This window comes from Protopterus annectens, chromosome 2.part2 (genome assembly GCF_019279795.1).
Source record: "Protopterus annectens isolate FY-2018-M chromosome 2.part2, PAN1.0, whole genome shotgun sequence".
Classification (NCBI taxonomy): domain Eukaryota; kingdom Metazoa; phylum Chordata; order Ceratodontiformes; family Protopteridae; genus Protopterus; species Protopterus annectens.
In genome coordinates, this window is record NC_056730.1 from 905,383,310 (window position 1) to 905,395,560 (window position 12,251).

The following is a 12,251-nucleotide window of genomic DNA, read 5'->3' on the forward strand; positions in this document are numbered from 1 at the left end:
AGATGGAGCAGAAGTATACATAGTACAGTCTGGGAAAAAGGGCAAGAAAAATGCCCAGGGAAACAAACAATCTGATCAATGATCAGAGGACTTTGAAAGGCGAAAGAAAAGGGGTGAATGTTTTAAATGCAGTAAGAAAGGACACTTGGCAAGGGATTGCAAGAAAAACAAGAAGGCAACCACGGAGGATAAGGCGGGTGAGGACTGACTATATGATAGTCAGGAATCACTAGAAGGGGATAGCAGAGAAAGGACAAATGAGTATGTGATAGAGGGAGTAGAGAATGTGACAGAAGAAATAGAGGAAGTGCAAGAAGTCGCGGATAGTGAAAAAAATGAAATATTGGATTTGGCTTTATTGAGCTTAGAGCTCTATTTAGCAGACACAAAACCAGAAGTTACACTCCTGGTAGAAGGGAGGGAAGTCAGATTCTTGTGTGACTCAGGGGCATCACGGACCCTGGTACATCCCTCCAAACTGCCAGAGAATTCAGAGTAACCTGATTACATATTAGTGAAAGCAGCTAATGGACAGCTGTATCGGGACCCCCTCTCCCATAATATTGTGATAACTGATCCTGTTTCAGGGATTACATATTAGTGAAAGCAGCTAATGGACAGCTGTATCGGGAGCCCCTCTCCCATAATATTGTGATAACTGATCCTGTTTCAGGATTGACCCAGAAAAGTAAAATTGTTGTATCTGCAAAATGCCCAGTAAACCTCTTGGGCAGAGACCTTATGCAGCTATTTGGTAAAGCAGTAGTTCCAACTATGCAGGGTATGGAAGCACAGCGATAAATTGATACCTTTGCAGTGCAACCGGAGGGTGAAATATTTTATTGGTATAGCCAGGACTTGGCTACAATTGGTCCAGGGGTGGTGACCAAAGAGTTGATGAACATAGCCATCAGCAAGTTCCCCTCCCTTGACATTGATAAACAGCATTTGTTGCACTGTACTCTGTATTATTGTAATACACCAGGACCTGATAAGGAATATGAGCAAGAATTGTTTAGAAATCATGCAAACAGATTGGTATTATGTAATCTGTACTGGGACACAGAAGGGAACAGTGCAGCCAGCTGTTCATTGCCCCAGGAGATCTTTGCACTCTATAAATTTAATTGATTACCACATATTAGCTTAACTAAGGACAAGAATGTAAAATGGGTAGACTTAGGAAAAAAGTCACGAGATGGGAGAAACAGACAGAATTAGAATTGTCAGAACAGGGAATACAAATGCAGAAGTTGAATTGGATAACTCAGACCCACCCAGCCGTGCACTTGCAGTCTAGCAAGGACAGCTGATTAGCACTCCTATTAAAGGAGGAAGAGAATGCCTTACAGAATATACCAGAAACTCTTTGGTCAACAGGAAAGTCAGATGTAGGACTTATTTGTACAGCGGGACCAGTTACTATAATGCCAAAGTCAGCATTTAGACCACCAAAGAGACAGTATCCCTTAAGAAAAGATGCAGAGGTAGGAATCAAACCTATTATAGCAGCTTTACTTAAGGAAGGGGTGCTGGTGGAATCTCCTGATTCACCATGTGACACACCCTTATTTCCTGTTAAGAAAGCGAATAGAGAGTGGCATATGGTCCAAGATTTACAAGCTGTAAATGATGCAGTAATACCAAGGGCACCTACGGTGACAGACCCACACACCCTGTTGAATAATTTAAAACCTTAACAGAAATATTTTTCTGTGGTAGATATCAGCAATGCATTCTTTTCGATACCGATACACCCTGACAGTCAGCATTGGTTTGCATTCACATTTCAGGGGAAAAGGTATACATATACGTGACTACCACAGGGGTATTGTGAAAGTCCAACAATATTCTCACAAGAAATGGCAAGCAACTTGGTGGGGTTTACCCCACCAAGAGGTAGTCAGATTTTGCTTTATGTTGATGATATCCTGCTGGCATCCCCCACCCAGCAAGATTGTAAAGAAGATACCATAGCGCTATTACAATTTTTAGCCACTGAAGGACATAAAGTAAACAAAAATAAACTGCAGCTTTGGAAAAAACAAGTTAAATACCTAGGATATGTAATATCCAAGGAAGGTAGGACATTAGATGAGGACAAAAAAATAGCAATTTTGCAAGCACCAAAACCCACTACAAAGAAGGAAATGATGTCCTTCCTGGGTACGACTATTTTTTGTCAGAGTTGGATTCCAAACTATGCCTTGGAATCTGCACCATTGACTGACCTGATTTATAAAAAGCCTATGGCAGCACAGGATATATTACAATGGACACCAGAAGCAGAATCTGCTTTCTGCAAACTGAAACAGTTAATAGCGTCCTCATTAGTTTTGGGATTGCCAAACTATCATAAACGTTTTTTCCAAACTGTAGACTGTAAGCAAGGTTATATGACATCAGTGTTAACACAGCAGCATGGGGACAAGCAACACCCTATTGCTGATTATTCATCACAACTGGACCCAGTGGCATGGTCTTTACCTCACTGTGTACAACAGTAGTTGCAGCTGCAATGGCACTACAGGCGTCAGCCTCAGTAGTGTTGTTCCACCCTCTCACATTGAGAGTGCCTCATGCAGTCATGATTATTTTACTGCAAGAAAAGGTAGCATATCTTTCCCCTGCTAGGCATCTTTCCTGTATGACTATATTGTTGAGCCAACCTCATATGACAATCAAACGATGTACAACTTTGTACCCTTCTACCTTGCTTCCAACCACTGCAGATGGCACACCACACAGCTGCCTGCAGGGGATTGAGCAAAATACACTGCCTAGAAAAGATCTTATGGATGCTCTCTTGGATGATGCCAAGATGACATACTACGTGGACGGCTCATGCAAAAGGGGTCCTGCAGGACAGAACCTAATAGAATATGCAGTAGTTTCTGACACAGACATTATAGAAGCGAAATCTTTACCACAGTTTATCTGCACAGGCAGCAGAATTGATTGCCTTGACACGGGCATGTACCTTAGCAAAGGGTAAATGTGTGAACATTTTTACTGACAGCCAGTATGCTTTTTCTACTGTACATGTTTTTGCACAACAGTGGAAAAATCGAGGCATGATAACATCTACTGGCAAACCAATCAATCATGCACAGTTTATTTTAGATCTTTTAGAATCTATTCAGTTACCTCAGAAAGTAGCTATTTGTAAATGCACAGCTCATACCAAGCAACAGGAAAGGATTTCAAAAGGTAATGCGAGAGCTGACACAGCTGCAAAGCAGGCAGCTTCAGAAGTATTTCTTTTGAATGAGGAATTACAACCCTCTGAGATTTTAGACTTAGAAATGTTAAAGACGATGCAAACACTTACTACACAAACTGAAAAACAAAGATGGGTAAAACGAGGAGCAATTCTCAAAAAGGGGCTGTACATCTCTAAAGAAGGGAAACTGATATTGCTGTCTAATTTGTTTAGATATGCAGCTTTGTTGAGCCATGGGCAGTGCCATGTCTCAACAGGGGGGATGGTACAGCTGCTGAACCAAGTGTTCATGATGTATGGATTCACAAATTACTCTAAAAATGTTTGTTCATTATGCCACATCTGTAATAAACATCATGCACAAGGGGCGTTAAAGCCCAAGCAAAGGAGTTTCCCTACACCACCATATCCATTTCATACTATCTGTATGGATTTCATAGAGTTGAATAAATGTGAAAATAAGAAGTATTGTTTTGTCATTGTAGATATGTTTTCCAGATGGGTGGAAGCCTTTCCGACTAAAAATCCAGACGCTACGACGGTGGCCAAAGTTCTTGTTAAAGAAATCATCCCTAGATTCGACATTCCGGAAAGGATCTACAGTGACAATGGCACAAACTTCGTGAATCAGACCATACAGCAGTTAAGTAAACATTTTTGCATTTCCCTAAAAAATCATTGTGCGTATCACCCTCAATCAGCAGGGCTAGTAGAGAGACATAATGGGATTTTAAAGAGCAAGCTAAGAAAATTAGTAGCAGAAACGCAGAGAAACTAGGTGTACTGTCTGCCCCTGGCACTGTTGAGCATGAGAACTGCTCCAAATGCAAAAGGATTGACTCCTTTTGAAAAGCTCTTTGGAAGGGCTTACTATATACCTCAGTGGAAATCTCTCATCCCCGCAGACCAGGAAGCTGACAGTACATTAGCAGAGTATATGCGTAATTTGTTAAATTTTAAACATTTGTTGCAGTTAAATTCTGTTTCAGATAAAGAACGAACCAGACCGTCAGAAGTGGCAGTGCCCCCTGGAGCGTGGATCTGGCTGAAGGTGGTCAAGAAGAAAAACTGGGCGTCTCCGAAGTCGGAAGGTCCATATGAAGTGCTTTTGTCAACACCCACTGCAGTCAAAATCACGGAGCGTGCTTCTTGGATCCACCTGATGCACTGTAAATTAGTTAAAAACTTTGAACTGGACAAAAATCTTGTTACATGCCAAGAGCAAAAATGATAGAGTCCAGAAGAAACAGGAATGATGAACAACCCTTTCCTCAGAAGTATTGCATAGTTATCCTGTTAACTGTATTTGTGACAATAATCTTTTTGTTGTGGCCTTTTCTTTTCCCAGCCACACAGACTGAACTGAATAAACGTGAAGTGTTACTCATAAACTGGCATCCAAACTTTAACACTTACCAGGCAATTAAATATGTGTATGCTGAGAATTTCAATGTTTCGAATTGCTGGATTTGCACAGCTTTGCCGACAGCATATGGGGGGTTATTAATGACTACAGTCCCCCTAGGGGTCAATGAGACCTGAGAGAACTTGATTTATGATACCTCAACCATTACAGCACAAGATAAAATAGCATTGCACTTGTCTGTTCCACAAAAGGAAACTGTGTGTTTTTATAAAAATGATACTGTTCAGGTGGGTTGGAGCAATTGCAATGTGACTGTCCCTTATAGATGTTACACTAAAGGTAACAAAGTAGATCTTTATTGTAATACAAACTATGATTCATTTCTTGGATTGATGCACAAAACACTTGAAGAAGTAAAACATAATTCTGTTCTTTATAAACAGCTGTCTATAATTGATAGAAAAATGTTTTGTGCAGTGCGAGTGTATATTCATAGCAAGGTTACTACTAAAGTAGAGGATTGTTATTTTGTGTGTGGCAGAAAGACATACAAATGGTTACCTGAGAATTGGTCCGGCAGTTGTTTTTTGGGTTACCTGGTTCTGGCCATACGACACACTGCAGCTTTGCCTCATGGGAAAATTCTAAATGTCTGAGAAGTCGTCAAGAAACCTGTAAATCCAGTGGGACAAATCAATGCACGTTGGAAAGACCTTCACTCTTTAGGCAAAGGACTGACACACATGGACTTGAGTGATAGCATTATATCATGGGAAGGCATATTACCAGCATATGGAGCAGTGAAATCGATCTGGGAGCTGAGAAAACTGTCAAAACTTGTCGAAGTAATGAGCAACGCAACTTTTTCTGCTCTCAAATTGGTGACTGATGAACTGAATGCTATGAGAACTGTAGTGCTCCAAAACCACATGGCTCTTGACTTCACCCTAGCGGTGAGAGGTGGTACGCGCGCTTTAATCCAAGAAGAATGCTGTTCATATATTCCTGACCATAAACACGAGATAGACAATCATCTTAAGGTAATTCAGCAAGTGTCGGCCATGACCAAACCAGGCCCAAACCCACTGACTGACTTTTTCCTGAAATGGTTTGGGGGTGGGGTACCATCCTAATGAACATCCTGATTGCCATTTGTGTAGGTATGCTGCTACTGGGAGTATGTGTTTGTTGTGGTATCCCCTGCATGAAAAGACTGGTTAAAGACCTAATAGACATTTCATTTTCTGAAACCTTATATCAAAGTACTGAGTTTGAAGAACTGTTGAAAGACTAAAAATGCTTTCATAAATTTAAACTGAATGACTCTCTTAACTGCAAATCCTGAGTGGAAGAGGTTGGGAGAAGAAAACAAACTGTTTATGCTTATTTTGAAAGTAGAATAAAAGTATTAATAGGGGGAAAATGTTAGAAAAATATGTATTAATGTGTGTATTAGCAATATGTTTAGTGCATTTAGAAGCTTGAGAAAGAGTTAACACATTTATTCTATTTCATACTGCATAAATCTGTACAAACTGTAGTTGCTTTCTGACCTTGTTTTGTTAGCTAAAAATCTTGCTTGTGCCTTGGAAATTTACTGAGAAGCAGGTGATTTCTGCTTGCGTTAGGAAAATAATGAATAGAACAATACTACTTGTATGAAACTTAGACAAGAAGTTCTGCTGTGCCATGAGAAAATACACAGCTGTAGAGGTTACAGATAATTAGTACAAAGCCTGCTTGAAAATATGAACTGCAATCAGCATTTGCTTGTATCTGTATTAGAAAAGTACCTTGAAATGTAACACTGTACAATAGACGCTTGTAAACGGATTAATGGTCACCAAGGCCAGGTTGTTTTTCTAAACAGTTTCTCACAAATCTAGTCATGTCAGCAGAAAATCTGAGTAACATCTGCTGTAGAACAATACTGAAAGTTGTGTTTGATTACGTCAGCTTAGAAGGCCATGTCTTGTAAAATAGTATAAGAATGAACATACTTCCTGTAAGTATTTAGACAAATCCTTGTATTTGCATGCTTTTGTCTCCTTGCTGCAAGTAAATTAAAGTGCCTTAACTGAACCTTACGTGTATTGGTCTTTGAAGTTTTTTCCTTTGACAACCTCCCTTGCCATGGGCCATAATTACATTCAGAATCTCCACTTAACTGACAAATAAGAAAAAAAAATAGAAGGAGAAGAAGAACAACAACAACAAAAAAGTAATTGCTATCAGTAAGTCACAACCCTAGCCACTGAAAATGGAAGTCCAATTACCTGCTTTACTTGGGTCTAAAATAATTGGAGAGCTAACTCCAAAAATGACTATTGAAATCTCAAGAAAAAGATGTAAGCTAATTCCATTCTAAGTGTCCTTGCATCACTTCTCATGTCTTTTCTAAATATCCAGAGAAGTATCTCATCTCCCTCTTTTTTATTATAAATTGTGTCCTATTAACACATTAAAGCAATAATCATGGCAACCTCAATGGTTAGTAACTTCAGTATACCACACAGCCAGAAACTGACACAAACTCTTTCTCAAGACATTTACCCCAAGAGGTAAGCAGAAAAACATACCCACTCTTAACCTCTTTAGCTAAATGGACTGTGTTGCAAATTAACCCTAACTGGACAGCCATGTATAAGAGATGCCACAGCACCTTCAGTTATCTCTTCTACTGCAAGGAAACAACACTAGCTGATAGGAATTAGGCTGCCCAAGTACCTTGTCTAACTAGCAGTAGGAAGGCAATGGATTCTGCTCAAAAATGAAACTACAGGTGTATACTTTAAGTATTTTTCAGATGCACAATAAATTATTTCTTATTACATTTTTTTAATAAACATAGCACAAAATGATGGGGACAGAACCACAGTCTAACTTGCCTCCCCATGGGGAGGGTTATATACCTCAAACAGTTATGCCTTTAAAGTTAACTCCAGCATGATGTCATGGGAACAAAGTAACTGCCTAAATAAACAACTCTTAATAAACTGATGCATATAAAAGTTACCCACTGGTCACTAGACAAGAGGCCACCAGTCAAGTGAAGAGGAAGGCAGAAATGCTCAAATATCTGGCTTAACTGACTGATGACCCCTTTTTTCTCACTTATGGTTAAATACCCCTGTTGCCTAGGAAGCCAATGACATAAACCCCTTCTGTGAGAGACAATGAATTAGTCAAAAAAGGTGTATAACTGTGCAACCCCAAAAAATACTAGTAACACAGAAAAAAGATCCATGTTGTCTCTGCAAACCCCAATAGCTGTACTATTGCAAGGAAAATAAAAAATTTCACCCCCCCCCAAAAAAAAAAGAAATATTTATTGAGTGCTTTCATCCTAGTACATAGGACTTCTTCAGAATACTAAACACCGAAAACATTCATCTTAAGTACATTTCTGTTGTTGTTGTTGTTGTGTCTTTCGGCTTTTAAATAAAATAAATGAATAAATAAATCTACTAATAAGAAATTAAGGAATAAGGAAAAAAACAGGTTAAATATAAAACCTAGGATGTCTCTCTTATTACAGCTTAGCAGACCTCATTTTTAAAACTGGAAGTAAAGAAATACAGTTGTACAGGCCAGGGGAGAGGAGGCATCTAAATTTATCTGCCATTTCAATTACCTGTATTAAATTTTGTTTTCCCACTGCCCCCAACATCTATGGGTATTTTTTCAAAAATACTAAATTCAAATCCAGAAAAAAACATTACATTTACAGGACAGTCTATATAGCGCATTGCTCTTTTTCATAAATTCTCCTATCCAATTTACATTCGGTCTTCCCCACATAAAATGTCTTGTGGGTATGGCATACAACTAAGTAAACCAAACCTTTGGTGTCTCAGTTACCCTTAGCAAAAGCAACTTTCATAGCATTAACATTCTCCAAGTAATGTTTACCTTTTCATATATATATATATATATATATATATATATATATATATATATATATATTTTTTTTTGTAATACCTTTATTGAATGTTGCCTTGTGACATAGGCAAATTTGCATGTATATAAAAATAATCAAACTGTATTAACAAGTTCACGTTTACAAACGTTATATTTGACATATATTGCTGTATAGCATATAACCTAAGCAACATTACATAAATTATTTAATTCCGGCCATTTTTTTAACAAAAAACATCTTTATTAAACCATAACTTATGACATAAGCAATCATACATCTATGTAAATGAAAACAAACCACACTGACGCACTTCTAGTTGCAAACATTATACATCACTTATAATCTACCCAATCATTTCCAGTCAGATATTACATAGCTCATTTAACTCCTGCCTTCTTTTAAACCCCATTCTTCCCTTTTATGTATTGTTCCCACAATTCCGATTTTTCCTATGTAGTTTGCTCCTACCCTTTTCTAAAGATCTCATTTCCATTTGTTTTATCTCTGTTACTATATTCACTACTTCTAGTAAAATTGGTTTAGATTTTGATTTCCATTTTCTAGCAGTTGCTCTTTTGGCAGATATCTTAATTAGACACAGCAAGGCCTTACCATGTCTAGGAAATTCCAATTCTTTATCATAGCTTATAAAAAAATCATCTCTCTTTCACCACAGCAATCTGCCCACTAAGCATCTCCAACAGTGCATCCCGCAGGGAATCCTTAAAGTCCACAACTCACCACACTCCCAGAAGATATGTTCTCAATTATCTATTTCTTTCCTGTGGCACCTTTTCACAAATATATTAGCAGGAACTACATTTCCTATATTTTATGGTTGCAGAATCATTTGCCCCATTAAAATTCCTGCCATTGCTACTCCTGTCACTCTCAAGCATTGCTTTAATATTTTTGTCAACTTTGTATATAAATTGCGGGGTTTCTCAAAGTGTATCAATAATGATATCAACAATTTTGAAAATAGCCCAATTGTCTCTTATTACTTTCTTAACTAGTGCACCTACTTTGTTATATTTAATGACCTTAGAATTGTTGAAACTAGAGTGTGTCAGGGTAAGGGTAATTCTTTCCATGTCCATTCTATGACCAAGAGGACAAACTCTTTCAACAGCAAATGGCATTTATTCTCTTCTCTTCTCACAATGGTAGAATGCCAGAATGTAGAAGCAGAAGTTAAGGATGTGATATCCTGCTGCAGGTCACTAGCAGATTTTATACTTCCTTTACACAATCCAATTGCTGGCTTGCAGAAGCAGTCCAAGGTCACGCTATGCTGAGTCTGTGGTAGATGTGTATTTGCATCTATTTTGCTAGAGCACATACCACTCCTCTGCTGGTCTACTATCCTGACTCCATTTACCTAAAGAATAGTTTTACAAGCTATACATCAGAGAGTACTCCTGAAGCAGAACTTAAGTCAACTGTCTGCTACTACCACCTTAGGTTGGGTGAGCTGGTATTAGTTGCTTAATACCATCATTCCCTGACCAGCTTCTTCAGCACCCCGACCACTAACTAAAACCCAGATTGTGCAGGCAAAGTCAGGGTTCCATCCACTTCCCCACCAGAACTGATAGAGTTAAATTGTAACAATTCCAGTAATAATTTACATTAGCATTACAATGGTCATGTCATTACTGAACAGTAATTGTATGCATTTAAAGCAGCAGTACTTTTGACATTACTATCCTATTTATATGACTTTCATTCAAGGTGTCCAAACTGTAAGCAATCTGTGTACACGTGCTGGTAAAAATTGTAAGCTTTATGGAAAAAAAACAATAATGTAGGACTAAGAGTGGTAAAAGAAGTTCAGGGAGAATAGATTGCTACACATTTTGGTGAGGCTGGCTAGGTAGCAGTTACACTAATAACAGAGAAGGTATTTGCTTTGGCCCCATGAATAAACTGTATAATTACAGTTCATGCTGGCAGCCAGTAAAAAAATGCTGTTATTCTACTGATATTTGCACCATGTTTCACCTGATCATCAAAAATGGTAAGCTGAGAATGAGATGCCTTCTGCCAGTCCTTGGATTACTGCTGGGTTTCAATGTTTATTCTAAGAAAAAGTCCCAAAGAACTGATTGTCAAGCCTGATATCATTATTGTGTTGTTGTTGTTGTTGCTATTATTATTATTATTATTATTATTATTATTATCAACATCAGCATCAACATCATTTCAGAGGCACTTCATAACGTTATAGGTCAAAGAAGTCAAGGCTACTTCAAAAACATCTTCATGTAGATAAGTTTTAGGACTAGATCATCATGGTGATTAACAGAGTTGAAAAAAAAAAAGAGGTGTGGCTCTCTTTCTACTGTTGGTAATAAGTCTGTACCTGGTTAAATGCTGGTTTTCTTCAGCATGAATTGAAATGTCTTGACAGTGGGAAATCTGGGGAAATATGTTTATAAACCTAGATACTGAGGTAGTTGGGAAGCCAGGTTAAAATGCAAAACAGCATTCATCAGTATTTTGTAATGCATACAAAATATTGTTTACAAGATTTTATCATACTTTACAAATAGCATTTTAATTTGCAGACAAACATAAATGAATACAGCTTGTACATTTCATTGTGTGCTGCATAACTTACTTTATGTCACCTGGTCTGTGGAACTATGATTTTTCTTCTGTGCATGTGTGACTTTTAGGACTGTACATGGATAAAAGTATCTTATGCTCTGCTCATTTCAAGCAGACCTTGGTCTGGTTCTCTAGGACTAGTATGCAGTTGAGTGAAATTAAACTGCATTGATTTACAATGAGTAGTGCTATTGTTTGTGAGAAACAAACTGAAGCATATTATTTTTATCACAATCAGATGTCTGTTATGTGTTCCATCAACAAAGTGGCTATAAATACTTGGTTTGTCTAGGAGTTCTGTCGGTGGATGCAAGTAACTTACCCTTTTGTTCTCTGATCATTTTAAACAGCTTTTAAACTGGCTTTGAAAGAGTGGTGCACATACTGCAAATTATTTAATTTTTATCACAAGCTAATATATATATGTATGCAGTTAATAAAATGTCTATATTTAATGAGTGTGGACTTTGGTGTTATAATTACAGGAAAAATCAGGTGGTGTTTTATGGCTTAAATATGCTGAAATAGCTGTTATTGTTAATAAATTTTGTTTCACTTTTTTCTGGCAAAATGTTTAAGACTATAAATTTGAAACACACACTCATATTTTGCTTTATTAAACCATAAATATGATTTAATATAAGTTGGTAGACAAGTGTACATTAAAAGAATCAGTGAGGTGACTCTAAAAGAATATATGCATGCATGGTCTCAAAAAAATATATATATACATGTATTTATGCATGGTCCTAAAATATAAGTGTATAGGGGGCCCACAGTTTGAAAACTAGCTAGTATCAAGGTACATTTATCCCACCATTGGTTATATGCACCCAAGAACAGGATGTCATTTAAGCAGTTGTCTTATACTATTAGACATGTTAATCTCAATAAGGCCTTGTGTAAATTTATTTGTGAGGTGAGGATCACTTTGTCTGAGAACAGTTGGACACATTTGATGAGCTCTCAATATTTATAAACAAATTTATTGCTCATGTCACTCCTTGGCTAAAGTAAATGTTTTCATTTACTTCATTTCTGAAACATTTTACCCATTTAAAGTTTTATTGGTTTCTTTACAGTGAATTGTGTGACTGATCTGTATTTTAATAAGTGATAGTACAATG